Raw genomic sequence first — 16354 nt, forward strand, 5'->3', positions numbered from 1 at the left:
TTATGAAAACCTTCAAAGAAAATAATAGTTTTCAGTAATTAATGTAATAATTTAGTAATAAAAACCATATCGTGTCAATATATTTCATTGCACATTTAACCTTATATAATAAATAGTTATACAGTTTACAAACAACTCGAAATATTATTTTACATTGTACATTCCATCATTTATATTTAAAAACAGTAAGTTGTTTGATAGTGATGATCTTACGGTTTAAATGTAATATATTTTTCGAGTTAAAGTTTATGGGGTTTTTACGTTTGACATGTTGATTCTAAGCTATTCGATCCTATAGTTCTACAGTTGAGCTAACAAAAGTCATTATAGCACCAGTTGTAGAATTTCCTTAAAGGTTCAATTTCCCACGGTCCACACAAACACACAGAAAGTCCGTTATGAATATTTTAAACCATACCAAATTGGGAAACTTAGAGACGTATATTTGATGCAGCGTTTCGTTGTAAAACTCGTGCACGAGATGTTTTCAAAGATTCAATTAATCTAATATAATTTAAACAAATTCTAAATTTTGTATAATATCATAATTAATTTTAAATCTTAAAGTTGAGTGAGATGTGTTTTTTAACACGTTAAGTGTTTGTAATTTTCTTATAGTTTAAGCTTTAAAATAATTACCACGTTGATAAGTTACAGAAAGTACCGGCTCGTGTTCTTTTAAACTTTAATTCAACCAAAAACATATAATTAATGAAATTCAATCAATTTTAAATGCAATTTTGAAAAGCTTTCCACAACGATTTGTTAAATTGTATATATCTTTAATGTTTTTTTTCTAAAAAATGTGAACTTCAAATTTCCGATAAACAGTTGAAAATAATTTTGTTAACATCTTACAACTACTATTAATTCATGAGATCATATTATGATCATAAAGGGCATTTACATTTTAAATATTGAATTGTTTAGTATCCACAGAGATAATTTTAACAACTATGTAGGTACAATGTACTTTTCAATTTATTTTATCATAGATTTTTATAAGTTTATTGAACTCAAATAATTTAAGCTTGTAATATGATAAGTTTGTATTTTTACGAGAAAATGTGACAGTTCACATCAAGGTACCAGGTAGATGATAATTAGTTAACAGTTAAAACTTTAAATAAATTTTTGAATAATGTTCTTGAGAAGTTGGCTTATATCCAAAAAATTATATTTCTTATGCCATGTTTAAACACATACCATGTATATAATGTCATCATGTATACATACTAAAATATTTATCTTAAGAAAATGCCTTAGTAAACATTCTGATATAAGTTGGATTTTGTATAATATATTAAACTATCAAATAAACAACAATCTTGAGTTTTTTAATAAATATACTTATTTACTATTTATAGATGTATTATATGAATAGAATATATATTGTTTTTTAATAATACTATATGATAACAATTATTAAATTGCTTTTGAAGAAATATTATAAAATCACTACTATAGTTGTGTGCTTCACGGATACCTAAAATGTATTAAGAGAGATTAGATAATAGTTTGAAAAAAAATAGGAAATTAATTGATTTCGGTTAGCAATAGTGATGTAAAAACTTCATATAAATATAAAAGTTGGTTTACACGTCACATTTTGAATACCATATTGAATTATAAAAATGAATTCTATTAAGAAAAATATGAAATTTATAATTTATAATAATATTATAAAAATGATTTTGATAAGAACTATTTATGATGTTTTTCAAAGTACTAATGGAAATTATTTTTGTGTAAAGTTTTTTAAATTAATTTTAGATTTACATCTTACATACTGTAATGATTATGATAATATAACACTATGATAGTAACCATATTTTATATTAAAATGCTGTTTGTACATATTCTCAATACATAAATCTAAAAATAATATTTAAAACAAATATTAGTAAAAAAATTATTTCGTTGTAAGATTAAGCTTTTATTTGTATATATAATTTACAATGTGTATCTGAAAATGTATTATAAATATAATTTACGTTTAGTAATATTTTTTTAAATCTTAACTTTGGTTAATGTGACACTCCTCTGAAATCTATGTGTTATACACTAGCATTCTAAAATGGACAAAACTGAAAGAAAGAAAAAAAATAAAGAAACATTCCATCATTGTTATACAAATACGCTCCGCTCACAATCAGAAAATAAATTACATAGTAAATATTGACAAAAAAGTGGTGTACTTTGCATTTATGTAAAACCTTTACTTTTTGACCAAATATAAAAATAAAAATGAATATTATGCTTAATTTGTGAATTATATCGATTTCAAACTTCTATTTCATCAATTATCATTTTTATTAAACATTGAACAGTGTGTTATTACACTAATATTTATTAAAATCAACCACCTGATTTTAAAATTTAATTACAATAAGCAAATTATTGTGTTTTTCAATTGCTTAGTTAATAATTATTTAATATTGATTTAGAAAAAAAAGTCGAATAATGAATTGCCTATGATCGATATAGGCTAAATTAAAAATAATAGTATATAATTACTTTTAAAAATATATAATTTAAATTCTTAAACATTTACTAATTATAGTGACACATTTTTTCATATCATATTTGTTGTAGGAAATAGAGGCTATTAGGAAATATAACTTTAAATGCCACGATAATTTATAGAATGTGAAGAACTCCTTCACGTACTTTATAAAAATATGTTGTCAACAATCAAGAACACATGACGCTTACTCAGTACTGATATCGCATTAGAATATTTGTAGTAACATAATATGTAAACGCAGAAAAAAATGTTTGATTGATTTTGGTCGTGTACTCGTATAAACGTTTTTTGACAAATCATAATTTACTTCATTTTATCTTGTAATTACATTTAGGTATACATCATATAAGTAAGTTTACAATATTATCGTTAATATTCTGACTTTTATTTGGTAATTTATGAACAAATAAATTATTTCTTAGTAGAAAGACAGTTTAAAACATTTTATACTTTAAAAAAAAATAATGCTTGTGTAATGCGTTATAAGTATTATATTGTAAATGTTGATAATGATTTGATAATTCAATGTTTTTTTTTATTGTTATTATTGGTAATAAACTTCAGCAGTACAGGACATTAGTTTTCCAAATTTTCGAATAACATTTTTAATATTATATAACATTAAGTTACATTGTTCATTTTTTTAAATGTAAAAATATACAAAAAATTATTTTACGCAGTTATGTACATTGGAAAATATTATTTCTAAATTGTCTAGATCGGGGGGTTTTTTTTATAAAAGAGACAAGATCACTTGGATTATTTGATCCTATGAATTCGTATAAATGTTGGTTAATTTTGTGCTTGAAATTTAATTCAATGTTTTGAATTTATTTTTAACTAAGTGATAAATTTAAAAAGTCATAAATAACTTTTTTAAATATTGAAGTTTTTATCTCTTTAAACCTATCATTCAGTATTTTTTTTCGTACAACTAAATTCGATTAAAACTAATTTATGGCCTATAAGTACATTCCATAAAAATCAAAAGTATAATACTTTTTGTGGTTTGACCATTAAAATAAACCATATAATAATAATATTGTTTTTCATTTTAGGTCTAGAATTTATCAGGTAAATCAATAGATGTGTATGTAATGCAATTCAATCTCGAATTTTTACCATCTAATGTTTAATGATTAATGTCTGTTTAATGTTGTTACGGTATTGCAACACTGTGCTACGGATTGTGATTTACTTTTCTGTAGTTTAAATTTGTAATATATTATGTATAAAACATTATATATTATTCTGTTTGTATATTATGTTCGAAGAAAACGTTGATTTTTCAAAAATGTAATCTTTTAGTTATACCATAGATATGTAATTAACACACCAACAATAAATATTATTCTAACTTTCCTAAAAATAACCAAACTTTATAACCTCATATAATTTCATATGTTTTCCTAGATATTCCCCTACTTTAATTACACATACCTACCAAGAATAATTTTATTGTAATATTGTAAAATGTATTGTAAATTGTACCTGTATATATAAGTAATATTTTAAAATATGGAAGCTAATAACCTTAGTTGTTGAGGCTTTAAAGTAATAAAAAAAAAAAAATAAATAAATATTATTGTTCTAATACTATTTTTACTATTTGTTTTCACTTCGTCAAAAACACGCGCTTTGCACAGAGTTATATAATATTATAATGGAAATATTAATTTAATTTACCTATTTTCTAAATGGCTTTGCGTGTAAACCACACATTAAACACCAGGATAGTGTGTGACGGCACCGTAATAGCAGATAAGTCACAGCTATAATTATGTTGGCTATACAAACTACAGGAATCGTGACTAAACCTATAGGCGACTTCGATGATATGTTATACTTACTCGTTAATTGTGTCAACATTAGTTTAGCTCATACGTTATGCTAATCGTGAATAATAAAATCATAATTGGATTCAAAAATTTAATTTTCAACACGCAATTATATTGTCCACGTATCAGATAGGTGGATACTTGTTGTTAATTGAATGATCAATATAAAATTCGCCCAAATGTTTAAAATACTGTCATGTACAGTTGTATTTCATAATATTATAAATATTTTTTTTATAAAATTATTCTTAATCCTGCAATCATAATTTGGTATGACCTAAATGATTATAAATTTATTATAATAGTGACTTGTCGGTATCTAACTGGTAAAACTAGAATCACTCAAATCGATACTATTTTGGTCATTAAGTTAAATGTTATGCAGTTATGATCATAAGTTATTTCGTATCATTCAAAGACAATTTTCATATAAAAACATGTTAGTTTATTTCTTAACTTTGGATTAAAATAATATGCAAATAATGGCCAATGAGCTGAACTTTATGAACTTTTATTAAATTAAAATAATCGATCATATTATAACCATGAACCATAGAAAAAATTTTACATAAAATATAGATTACAATCTCAAAAATTAAGTTAAGTAAATGGCATAATATCTATGTGTATTTATTTACGAATGTATAATACAAACTATAAGAAAATTTACCATATTTGACAAACAATTTTACAATGTTGAACAAATTCTGTTATTATTGGAGTACCCAATATATAGATGGTAATAGTATTTCTAAATGTAAATACTCAAAATGTCATCTTATTTATAATTCTACTAGTGTTACAATGAAAATAATTAAGGAAACTAAAAAATACATACACTAATCAGTATATAGGTAATACGTACAGTTGATAATAAAATAATTATATAAAAGTAAATATTATTAATAAAATATACTAATACATATTTTTAGTAAATATATTACAAGCTATTTTATATCGGCAACAAACATAATATATTGCACAGATAACAATATATTTCTTGTATATCTTTAACTAACTTTTAATACAAAATTAATTTTTTATCGAATCCAAAAATGTTTGCATTACACTAATTGTTGCTGTATAATATAAGTATTTAAATTTGATAAATTAAACAAATACCTGAAATATGTTATTCTTTGACATTATAATAATATAAAGTACAAAGTTGTGGTACCATGTATTATTATAAATTATAATTTACATTACAATGGCGTCATGCGTGATGCGTATGGAAATTGTTTGAGAATAATATAACTAATAAATAATAACCATAGCATACGTATTACGTACAAATGTAACTGTTTATTACAGAAGAAATCATAGTTTGTGTTTTTAGAATAAAACTATTAACTGTTTTAAGTTCATAAAAACTTAAATTTCTGTGTACAAAATATTTTAATGTTTTAATATTGTCTGTGTTATTTAATCATTTAAAATTTAGAATAAAAATTTTTATTTTTGTTTAACGTTACGTGGACTTAAATACGTTAAATAATTATTATCGGGAGATAAACTTTATGCTCTAAAATATTTGAAAATGAAACGAAAACTAATTCAACGATATACATACCTATAACATATTACACTAAATTGATATGTCGGGTAATGTCTCTATTATTGTGTATCAGGTATTAGGATAGATTTAACAGGCACAAGGCTAGTAGGTGATAGATTTGTTTCATTTTCTTCGATTAAGGTTAGGTTTTCATTTTACAGGAAACATGTTATAGTGGCTAATAGGTGCATAACAGTAATAACTTTCAAATAAAATTCAAATTATATATATATATATATATTTTTTTTTTCATGACTATAATAAGTGAATTATTTTTATTTAATATATCAACAATTATTGAAGTAGAATATTATTGAATTTTATACCTTATAAATGTGTACATAATATGTTATTGACTATATGTTTTATAAAATGTAACATATATATTTTGTATGTTCAGTACTTATGTATATATTGTATCGTACACTGTTTTGTATGTGCAAGATTTTAAGTTATAACAGTTATTAATATTTTAATGTTAATACCATACGAATACCTAACTGATTAAACACTAAATTATTATTATATTTTGTTTCATTTTATTTTATTCTCGTGTTATATAACTTATTATATAGCTATTTTATACTGTCATCACTCATTAATTCAACTTTTGAAATATATATAAATATAAATATGTATCTAAGTTATTAATTTTAAAATCAGTATACCATACAATTTATTTATATATAATAAACTCAATTGAATATTATATCATCACGAATAACCAAAGATTTTGAATACTTAGTTAGAACTTAAATTAAATTAAATATTACTCACATTATTTTAAACCACAACAATTTGAGAGAACTTCAAAAATAATTTAAAAAAAACAGTTTAAAATTGCCCTACAACTAAGTGACATAAATTAAACTAACTTGTCTAAATAAAAAAAATTAAATTATTTTATTGGTACAACTTGATACCTAAGGCATCACAATTATGATAGAATAGGTTCTTTTTAGTATAAGTTTTGGTTTATTTTATATCTACAAGATAATAATGTACCGTTAATGTTTTACCTGGATTCAGTTTTAAAAATTCTGTTTTGTTTTGAGCTTATGACGAAAATAATTTATAGCTTATTGCCAACAGTTCTCAGTTGAATAAGTATAAATATTTGTAGTGTTCTAAAAAAATAGTGCCTATACTAATGCGCCAACTTAAAGAATGTGCACTGTCTTTTATTTTTATATTAAATTTTTTTTTCCGTAAGGTAAATCTGTATTTTTTTTTTTATTGCTAATTGTTTTGTCGATAGAATTTGAGGTTCTCCTTAAAAAAATAAAAACTTAAAAGAAACGATCACATAACTTGATAATATCATTTCTGTTTATCGTAGATAGTTTTTGTTAATTTGATTTTTAATCAACATTTTAAAGTTATTATTTTTAATATTACAATAAATTATTGTTTTATTGACAGATTATAAATTTTATTAATCATAAATAAAAAAAATAATATCTATAAATATTAAAAAATATATTTTAAAATCGAAATATAATGCTTATTAGTTATTACATACTTATTTCATTAATCAAGTTAAAATAGTTAATAGATATGAAAGAAAGAGGATAAAAATTTTCAGGAAAATCCATTTGTATCACAGGTGGTTTTTTGAAATCATTTAGTTAGATCTGGATATTTTAACTTAACTTTAACGATTAGTTAATGGTACATATTTTTGGTGATAAAAAGGTTTGGATTTTTATATCATTTCACTTAATTATCGATGGAAATAATAAATTGTAGAATTTCATTACGGTCACAGAAAATATATTTCATTAGAATATTATGCATATATATTATGTACTTATTATGCGCATTGTGGCTAAGCAAGTATGTCTAGAGAAAAATATACATTTTGAAAGTGTTTATATTCTATAAAAACAATGACAACTTTTCCATTTTAAATATTCATATTCGACATATGAATTACCGTACTCTTATTTACCGTTTAAAGTTATTTAACTACTGATAAAGTAAGAAAATAAAAGTTGTTTCACCTGTTTCTATTAACTATTAATAGTACAGTAAAAATGAACATGTTTTCCTGGATAGAATACTTTGTTTTGTTGAAAAAGAATAGGCACCTACTTTAAAATTACGTTAATATAGTGATAGTGTGACAAACAATCATGCCATTTTATTATTTATAAATAAATTTATCATGTCTAAAATAATCTAAATAGTAAATTAATTAATGTTTACAATAATAATTTAATGAATGTTTAAATTTAAAATTTAAGCAATTCCTTGTAACAATAAATACATTTATAATATTATTCAAAATAAAACCTTAGTAAGAGCAACTTTTGAGTGAAAATGTAAAAACAAAAAGCATAAGTGGTTAACGTTTTGGTGTACATTAGGTGTCTAGAGAAGTCAATATAACAGATATGATAAATTTGAATTCAGTGATATAAAATTATTGTAGACGAAATATGATTCTGAGAGAAGATTGTCTGTCAGCCTATAATATTACTAAGTATATTTAATGATAATATTATTTAGATTAAAGTAATTAATTTTAATTTTAGACATTAGTATTACAGTAGGTTAAATTAATAATTGCCAACAAAATTACATTTGAAAAAGTCATTGCGTGTATATAAAATATAATTATATATATTAAAAGTTTCAAAAGCTCATGAATAATATTTTTAAATTATAACAACTCAAAAAAAACCGCTATCCTGGGTTTGATCATTTAATTTCGTTCAAATTTAAAGTTAAAATGCCTATACAAAAACTTTGTTTATAAATATTTATTGATGTTTGGTTACAATATGAACTGCGTATGAGCAACTAGGTTTTAAATTTTCAATCCTTAGTTTAAGGAAAAATCATGCCTATGAATCTTGGATATCTTTCAACTACTATTATAGAATGACGAGGAATCTTGAATTAAATGTTTAATTTTTTTACCCAATGAAAATATTTAATTGATATCTATAGAAAGAGTAAAAAAAAAGATAAATATTTCTATAAATAGCTCAAAACGAGTCAAAATATTTTTAAAATGGTCTTTTAGTTATTATACAAAATATGATACTATAAACAATTTATAGAAAATTCAAGTATAGGTATACGTTTTTGAATTACAACAAAGTAAGAAAATATTTTAGTATAGTAATTGTGTAATTTCATAACATTTTTAACTTCAAATGTTGAATTTTTTTGTTTTAGGTAAGAAAACTTATGAGTCTCGTATTGATTTTAAAAATCTCTGATTTGTATCTTAACATTTTTATGAATTTTTAAATAGACCAAATATAATTTGAAAATTTTCATGATTTTGACATTTTTAAACATTCCAACTTCAGTCTCTCATTTTGGATTTACTATTGATTTTTTTTTTTTAATTTCCATTAACAAAAACTTTTTCAAGTTTTTGATCATGTGAAATTATTTTTATCTAGTAATTAATAACTAAAAACAATCGATATTTTTTTATAAATAGTTCAAAAAGAGAAAAATTTTTTTGGAAATTGTATGGTGCTAATATAAATATTTAGCAAAAATGTCACATACAATTTTTTTGTTAAAAACTGGATGTGAGTAAAAATCTTCTTTTTTGTTTTACCTGACAATTTTTAAAACTATTGGATTTTTTTTTTTACTTTTGGTCCCTCAAAACACATAAAATACAAACTAAATACACTTTTTCACCAGAAAAGATGCTGAAGTAGAATATTAAAATAATTTTATTTCTCCAAAAGATGATAATACACAAAAAAAATCACACATCATTGTAAAATCAATACATTCATCGCTCCGTTCAAAATCAACACAACTATATTGTGCAGTTCATACGTCTTTAATGTCTAATTAATAAAAATTAATTACTTGAATTCGACTTTATATTTCTATCTTACTGTGTTTGTTGTAAACGTATTTTTTGGTTTCTTTTAATTGATAGGATGGTAGGTTACTACATTTTAATATTTGTATTTCTTTTTATTTATTTCGTAATTATGTTATTACTTTTATTTTTATTTATTTATGCATTTAAAAGTTTCTAGATAATCTTGCTATATAAGTTAATAGGTAGGTACTTATAATTACAATTATTTACAATTATCTAAATAGAATATAATAGAATATTATATGTAAACATAAATTTAAAAAAAAATAATTATTAATACATATACCTACATTGGTGTGAATTTATGTACTTCTAATACTTAAATATAAAAATAAAAATACAATTTTTAAAATGTTATTCTTTTAAATACTGAGCGGAGCGATGAATGTATTGATTTTACAATGTTGTGTGTTTTATTTTTGTTTGTATCTGTGTAGATACACGACATATTGTCGAAATAATTTTCAATTTCAGTAGCTTTTCAGATTCGAAAGTGAATCTAGTTGGTGCGTTGAAGAGGTCCAATTTTGAATATCACAATAGTTTTCAAAAGCACAGGGAAAACAAAAAAAAATTAAATAAGAAAAAACAGGAATATTCTGGCAAAATCAATTTTTGAAAAAATCGATTTTAGATATTGGTTTAACTCTAAAACAAATTAACAAAGTGTCATAGACACATACAATTTTCATTGAATACTAGCGCTTTCTATAGTTAATAACATTTTCAAAATTTTCATATCTTTTTAAGTTTTTAAGTAAAATTATGAAATTTTTAGTCTTCTCCGTTTTTTAGATTCTGAGCGGAGCGAGGAACCTATTGATTTTACCATGATGTGTGTTTTTTAATTTTAATTTTTTATTTGTGTCTGTCATCACGTTGTGGGACAGTAAAAGTGCTTCGATTTTTTACTTAAGTACCTCGTTCGATCAGAAAAAGAATCAAGTTGGTACTTTGGGGAGTCAAAAGTAAAAAATTCTCAATAATTTTCTAAATAATCAGGATAAACAAAATAAAAATTAAGGGAAAAACGGTAAATTTTAATCACAAGCAGTTTTCAAAAAAATGTCGACTTAATTTGAACTTTTTATAGGAACATGCAATTTTCGATCATTATTAGTTTTTTTAAATCAATATCGATAAAAATTTTTTTGTTGGGTAGAAAAGCTTGAAAATTTAATACAAGGCTTATAACACATTGTAATAATAGCAGTTAAAAAATATTAAAAATACATAGGCACGAATTTTTTATAGCATTTAAAGTTAAAATTTTGACTAAATACGTAAAAATTACGGCAATGTTCAAATTATCTTAGATAGAAATTCATACAAGTTTTTCTTTTTAGATCTAAGATTTGAAAATTTAATACAAGGCTCCTAACATATTTTTACAATAGTAGTTTAAAAATAAAATAAATACATAGTCAAATTTTTTTTACAAGCATTTCAAATTTTAATTTTGACAATATACGTAAAAATCACGAAAATTCGCAAATTATTTTAAGCTATAAAATTTCTAAAAATTTTCTTTTTAAATCTAAGATTTGAAAATGTTTAACAATCTATAATATATTCTAGACAGATAAACCGTTTCCACTCAGAATCGTTTTTTGTATACAATGATATAATATCATTGGATTCAAATTTAATTCCATCCTTTACAGTAACCCACTTGTAACCAACTGTACAGCAGAGTGACATCCACGACTTACCCGCTTTTTATTATTTAGTTTTAACAATAATTTATATATTTTTTAAACAAAGGTACTATTGTAATGATCTGTAAATTTTGTAAAATGTATTTTATTAATATTTCTAACACGGGCATCATTATAATGTTTGGACATTTCAATATGAACGCTAAATGATAGTTTTTCAGTTTTTGGTGCATAGGATTTAAGCCATTTAAGATTTTCCTTCTTTTTTTTCTTATATATTACAACGTATAATATCATAATCTCTTTTCAAAAAACCATCCTTTTATGTTGTACTGTTTTGAACACATTGTTATCATAAAACCACATAATATCTTCATCTGAGTTATCCACATGGTCCTGCTGTTCTGTAGTATATTCTGTGGTAGGTAGTATTAACAAAAGCGTCTAATATTTTATTTTCTATTTATTCAATTGAGATCACCCTATCAGTTTCCGAAATGTTTTTTCTTCTCAATTTAGTTGTTTCTATCTTTTGTATTTTATGTTCCATACACTGCAATTCTACAATTTATGTTAAAGTTTTTAATTAAACAGTACATGCAAATTATTGATATATTAATTTAAATTAAAATTTTATAAAAACCTTAATTTATAAGTTATAAATTATAACTATAAAGTGATTTGTAGATAGATTTTATTGTTTACATGTAGTAATTGTTAGTTTAAGATTTGTATAAATTGGTACTGAAATATCATATTTCCATAACGTCTTCAATTTAAAATTCTAATACAATACAAAATAATATTAAAATCATAGTATTTTAACTATATAATATGAAAAAAAATATTTGTAAAAATGGATTCTTACTCTTTAATAAAATTTCAATATACATTTTTTTGAGAATTATAATTTTTTTGGGTACATATTTATTAAATAAATATAAAATAGTTGACTAATTTAGTGAGTAAAAAATATATTTGAAATAATAACAAGTTTAGTAGTTACTATAACCATGTCCATGAGATAAAACCTATTTTAATCACTTCAAAATATTTCAATCATCTTCAAATAATAATCACAACATATAAAGTAAATAATATAAAGTATATATTTACTATGTATTTGAAATGGGACATTGATCCATTTTCAGTAGGTATAGATTGAAAGACAAAAAACTATGATAGCTAAAAATTTAAATCAAAAATATATTATATTAGTAGTGGTATTATGAATATGATATAATTAAAGATCGGATTTATATGCATTTTAAATTGTAAAATATGCATTAAATGAAGTCAAAATATGAAAAAAAATTTCAATTTTTATTACATTTTACATTTAGTTGTAATTTTTCAGTGATAATTATTTATTAATTTTATTAAAATTTTCATAAACAAAAAGTAAGATATAGATATAATATAGTGAAAATGTAATTTGTTAAATAGTAATTTAGTTTTTAATCATTAATACATTGTAAGATATATTTTATTAAAATTAAATTGTAGATTTGTAGATACATCGGTGACATAAATAGGAAAAAAATACAAACAATTTAATGCAGTATATTAATTGGAAAAACAATAAGTTATCAAAGTATGTTTCATATTTATTTCTGTGAAATTATATCGGAGATCTAAAAGAATGTACTTCTGGTATGAAAAACTGCGTTCAACATATACACTGGTTATTGGAGCATATTTAAAATCAGCTATTTCCAGTGAATAATTTGGAGCAGGTAAATTGTTGAAATTAGCACCTTGAAGTATTTTTGAAATTTATTTTTAATCCGTTATTTTTACTTAAAACGTTTTTACATTTTATTTTAATTGTTGTACTATTTGCACTGTTAGAAAGTTCATTGACAGAGTTTTCTATTTGTCTTAACATTTTTGACGAGTCTACAATGGATAAATTAGAGGCTTCAATCATTTTGATACTTTAATCGATACATAAAAAAATTGCTCTAATGTAAGCAACATCGTTTGCTCAAAGCTTTTTTGGATCGTTAGGTATATTTGTACGTTTTTGTTAACATATTATGCAGAAATATGCAGTATAAACTTTTGATATTTAATCAATCAAGTGATGATTTGTGAACACTCATTTACTGCATGTATATGAAGTTGTAAATAGCAACATGTATTTTATTTAAAATCTGGTGTTTAGATATAATAATATAATATATATTGTATATAACATAATTTTTTTTTTAAATTTTATTTATGGTACAGCTTTAACTTCTAAGGTTATTAGCTTGTAACAAAATTAAGTATTTAGTACATAGTAAAATATAGTTATACAATAGATTTTTAAATTATATTATACATATCAATTTGTTTTAAAAATGTGATTATTTTGTTGGTGTTGTCATAGGTAGGGCTGAGGGCTTCAAAGAGGTTGTCGGGCAATTTTAGACTTTTTCTGGTATCTATATATGGATACAGCAGTGGATAAGGAGATGCTTGACTGTGAGTGGTTCTCCGCAGGTTAGGCACATTACAGGTTCTTCTCTGCGCATAAGATGTCCATGGAACATTTTTGAGTGACCTATACGTAGTCTACTAATAACTACTTCATCTTTGCGGTTTGATGAATGGGGCTTAGGCCAGTATTCGGTAGTATTTTTTATTTCTCTTAATTTGTTATTAGGTGTGCGCCACCATTCAGATTCCCATAAATTGGTACAAAAGGTGTTGAAATTTCTGTGGATGTCAATGAGTGATGAGTACGTGCGTATTTCTGTCAGAGGGTTATTTACTGCTTCTCGTGCTACTTTGTCAGCTTTCTCATTGCCATCTATTTCACAATGGCCTGGTGTCCATATAAACCATATGTTCTTGTTGGCTTTTTCAATGATGTCGCTTATTTTGATTGTTAGGATGCTTGAGTGTAAATTATATTTAAAAATTGTTTAGAGCGCTGAGCGAATCTGTACAAATGTTAATGATGGAATCGGGTAGTTAAATGGCTAAGTGGACTCCCTCCAGGAGTGCAAAGTATTCCGCCGTATAAATACTGTTAAGGTCTGGTAATTTATGATAGCGATCGCAATACTTGAGTTTGTTTTGGAGGCATCTGTATATAAATGTAGGCTAGATAGAGAAGAGTCCATGATTTCATTGAATGCATTTTTACATATAATATTTAACGTTTCTTTTTACTATGATCCGCTAGACTGGCGTCCACAAGAAATGTTGGAACCCTCCAAGGAGGCACCACACTGCATTCTCGTTTGATAATTAAATTTGGATCAATATTGGTGTGCGACATTTTATACAATATCCTTAAACCCAGTGTTTTTTTTAGATTGGGATTGGAGCAAAATGTATTTGAAAAACGATTTTGAGTAAAAAATGGTAATGTTGAGTTTTCTGGGGTGGATAGGATGCGAGCAATATAAATTAGAGCTAATTTGATTCTACGAATGTGGAGCGGAGGTTCTCTAGCGATAGATAAAATACTTGGAATGGGGCTGCTTCGAAATGCTCCGGTTGCAACTCTTAGATCACTGTGAATTATATCAATTGTTTTAAGAATATTGGGGTTTGCATTAGTATAGCAGATGGATCCATAATCTAATTTGGACCTAACGAGAGATCTATATAAGTTAAAATCAAGCCTAGAATATTTATATTGTTGACAAAGGGTAGGTAAGGGTGTGTTTCCCAAAAATAACATTGGTTTTGAACTTTGTTTCTTTTTGGTAAACATTTTATATTTGGTTTTTTCTAGTGAGAAAATAAGACCTGAGTGGAAGTACCACTTGGACAGATCGTTTAGCAATCTTGGAGTTGACGTGTCATTGATTTAATGTTTTTCTCTTTGAGATAAATATGTGTGTCATCGGCAAACATAATTGATTTGACAGGATGTGAAATTTCATCAGGTAGGTTGTTGATTGCAGCTTGAAAAAGTAGAATGCTAAGGGGGATCCTTGTGGGACTCCGTTCTCGAGATTAAATTTATCTGACATGTGTTCATTTATTCTTACTTGGAATGAACGTTCTTTAAGAAAACTTGTTATAAATTGTAACATTTGCTCATTAATGTGCCATTTGCTCAGTACCTATATTTAAGACTCTATGTCGCCAGACTGTGTCATAAGCTTTCTGAAGGTCTAGACTAATGAGAATCATGGTTTGTTTGTTGGCATAAGATTCTAGTACCTATTTCCGTTTCAATTTTAACATCGCAATTTGAAGTGGAGTGAAATTTCCTAAATCCGTGCTGGTTTGGAGATAAAAGATTGAATCTTTGTACATATCAATTAAGCCTATTATAAATTATTTTTTCAAGTGTCTTGCTCAGGTTACATAAAACAGAAATAGGGCGATATCCTGAAGGTTTATATCTGTCTTGCTCTTTCTTAGGAATAGGGGTAATGCTAGCGTTTTTCCATAATTATGGTATAATACCGGACAACCAAACATTGTTATACAACTCGAGGAGTAAGCTTTTACCTTTAATGGAGATTTTCTGGAGGAATAAGTACGGTATATTGTCTGGTCCACAACTGTTACTTTTTTTTCCTTCTAGGCTAATATAATTTTATATTATATGAATTTATACAATACATACCTATTTATATATTTAATAATAACAGTGTAAATGTTTTTAAATTAAAAAAACCACTATGTACTTAATTTAAACCTTACTGAATTAATATTTTTCTTGAAACAGACGTATTAAAAACTTTATACACAATTTTTCGAAGACTATAATATCAATTAATTTTTTTTTAATATAAAATATTGATTAATACGTGATTCTTAAAAATAATTAAAAAATAATTAAATTATTATTGGTCCATTAGTCTTTACGTATTATTGATTAATAGTATCTTAAATATTTTTAAAAAAATGTGTATTTTAATTTTATTATTAAAACATAAATATAATAAGCTAGCA

At 24.2% G+C, this 16354-nt stretch overlaps 1 protein-coding gene across 6 annotated transcripts in view; it reads left to right on the forward strand.

The window, feature by feature from the left end:
* The window catches only part of LOC107164174 (5-hydroxytryptamine receptor 7), a 232925-nt gene that overhangs the window by 34916 nt on the left and 181655 nt on the right, over positions 1-16354 (forward strand). Inside the window, exon 1 of one of the 6 annotated variants that reach the window (XM_089220374.1) lies at positions 15316-15333. The exons of the other annotated variants lie outside the window; for them this stretch is intronic. The gene's annotated coding sequence lies outside the window, so the exon portion shown is untranslated. Of the gene's footprint in view, positions 1-15315; positions 15334-16354 lie in introns of those variants that run through there. 6 annotated transcript variants of the gene reach the window in all.

This window comes from Diuraphis noxia, unplaced genomic scaffold (assembly GCF_037042655.1).
Source record: "Diuraphis noxia isolate RWA-SAM2 unplaced genomic scaffold, SU_Dnox_SAM2 contig0002, whole genome shotgun sequence".
Taxonomy (NCBI): Eukaryota; Metazoa; Arthropoda; class Insecta; order Hemiptera; family Aphididae; genus Diuraphis; species Diuraphis noxia.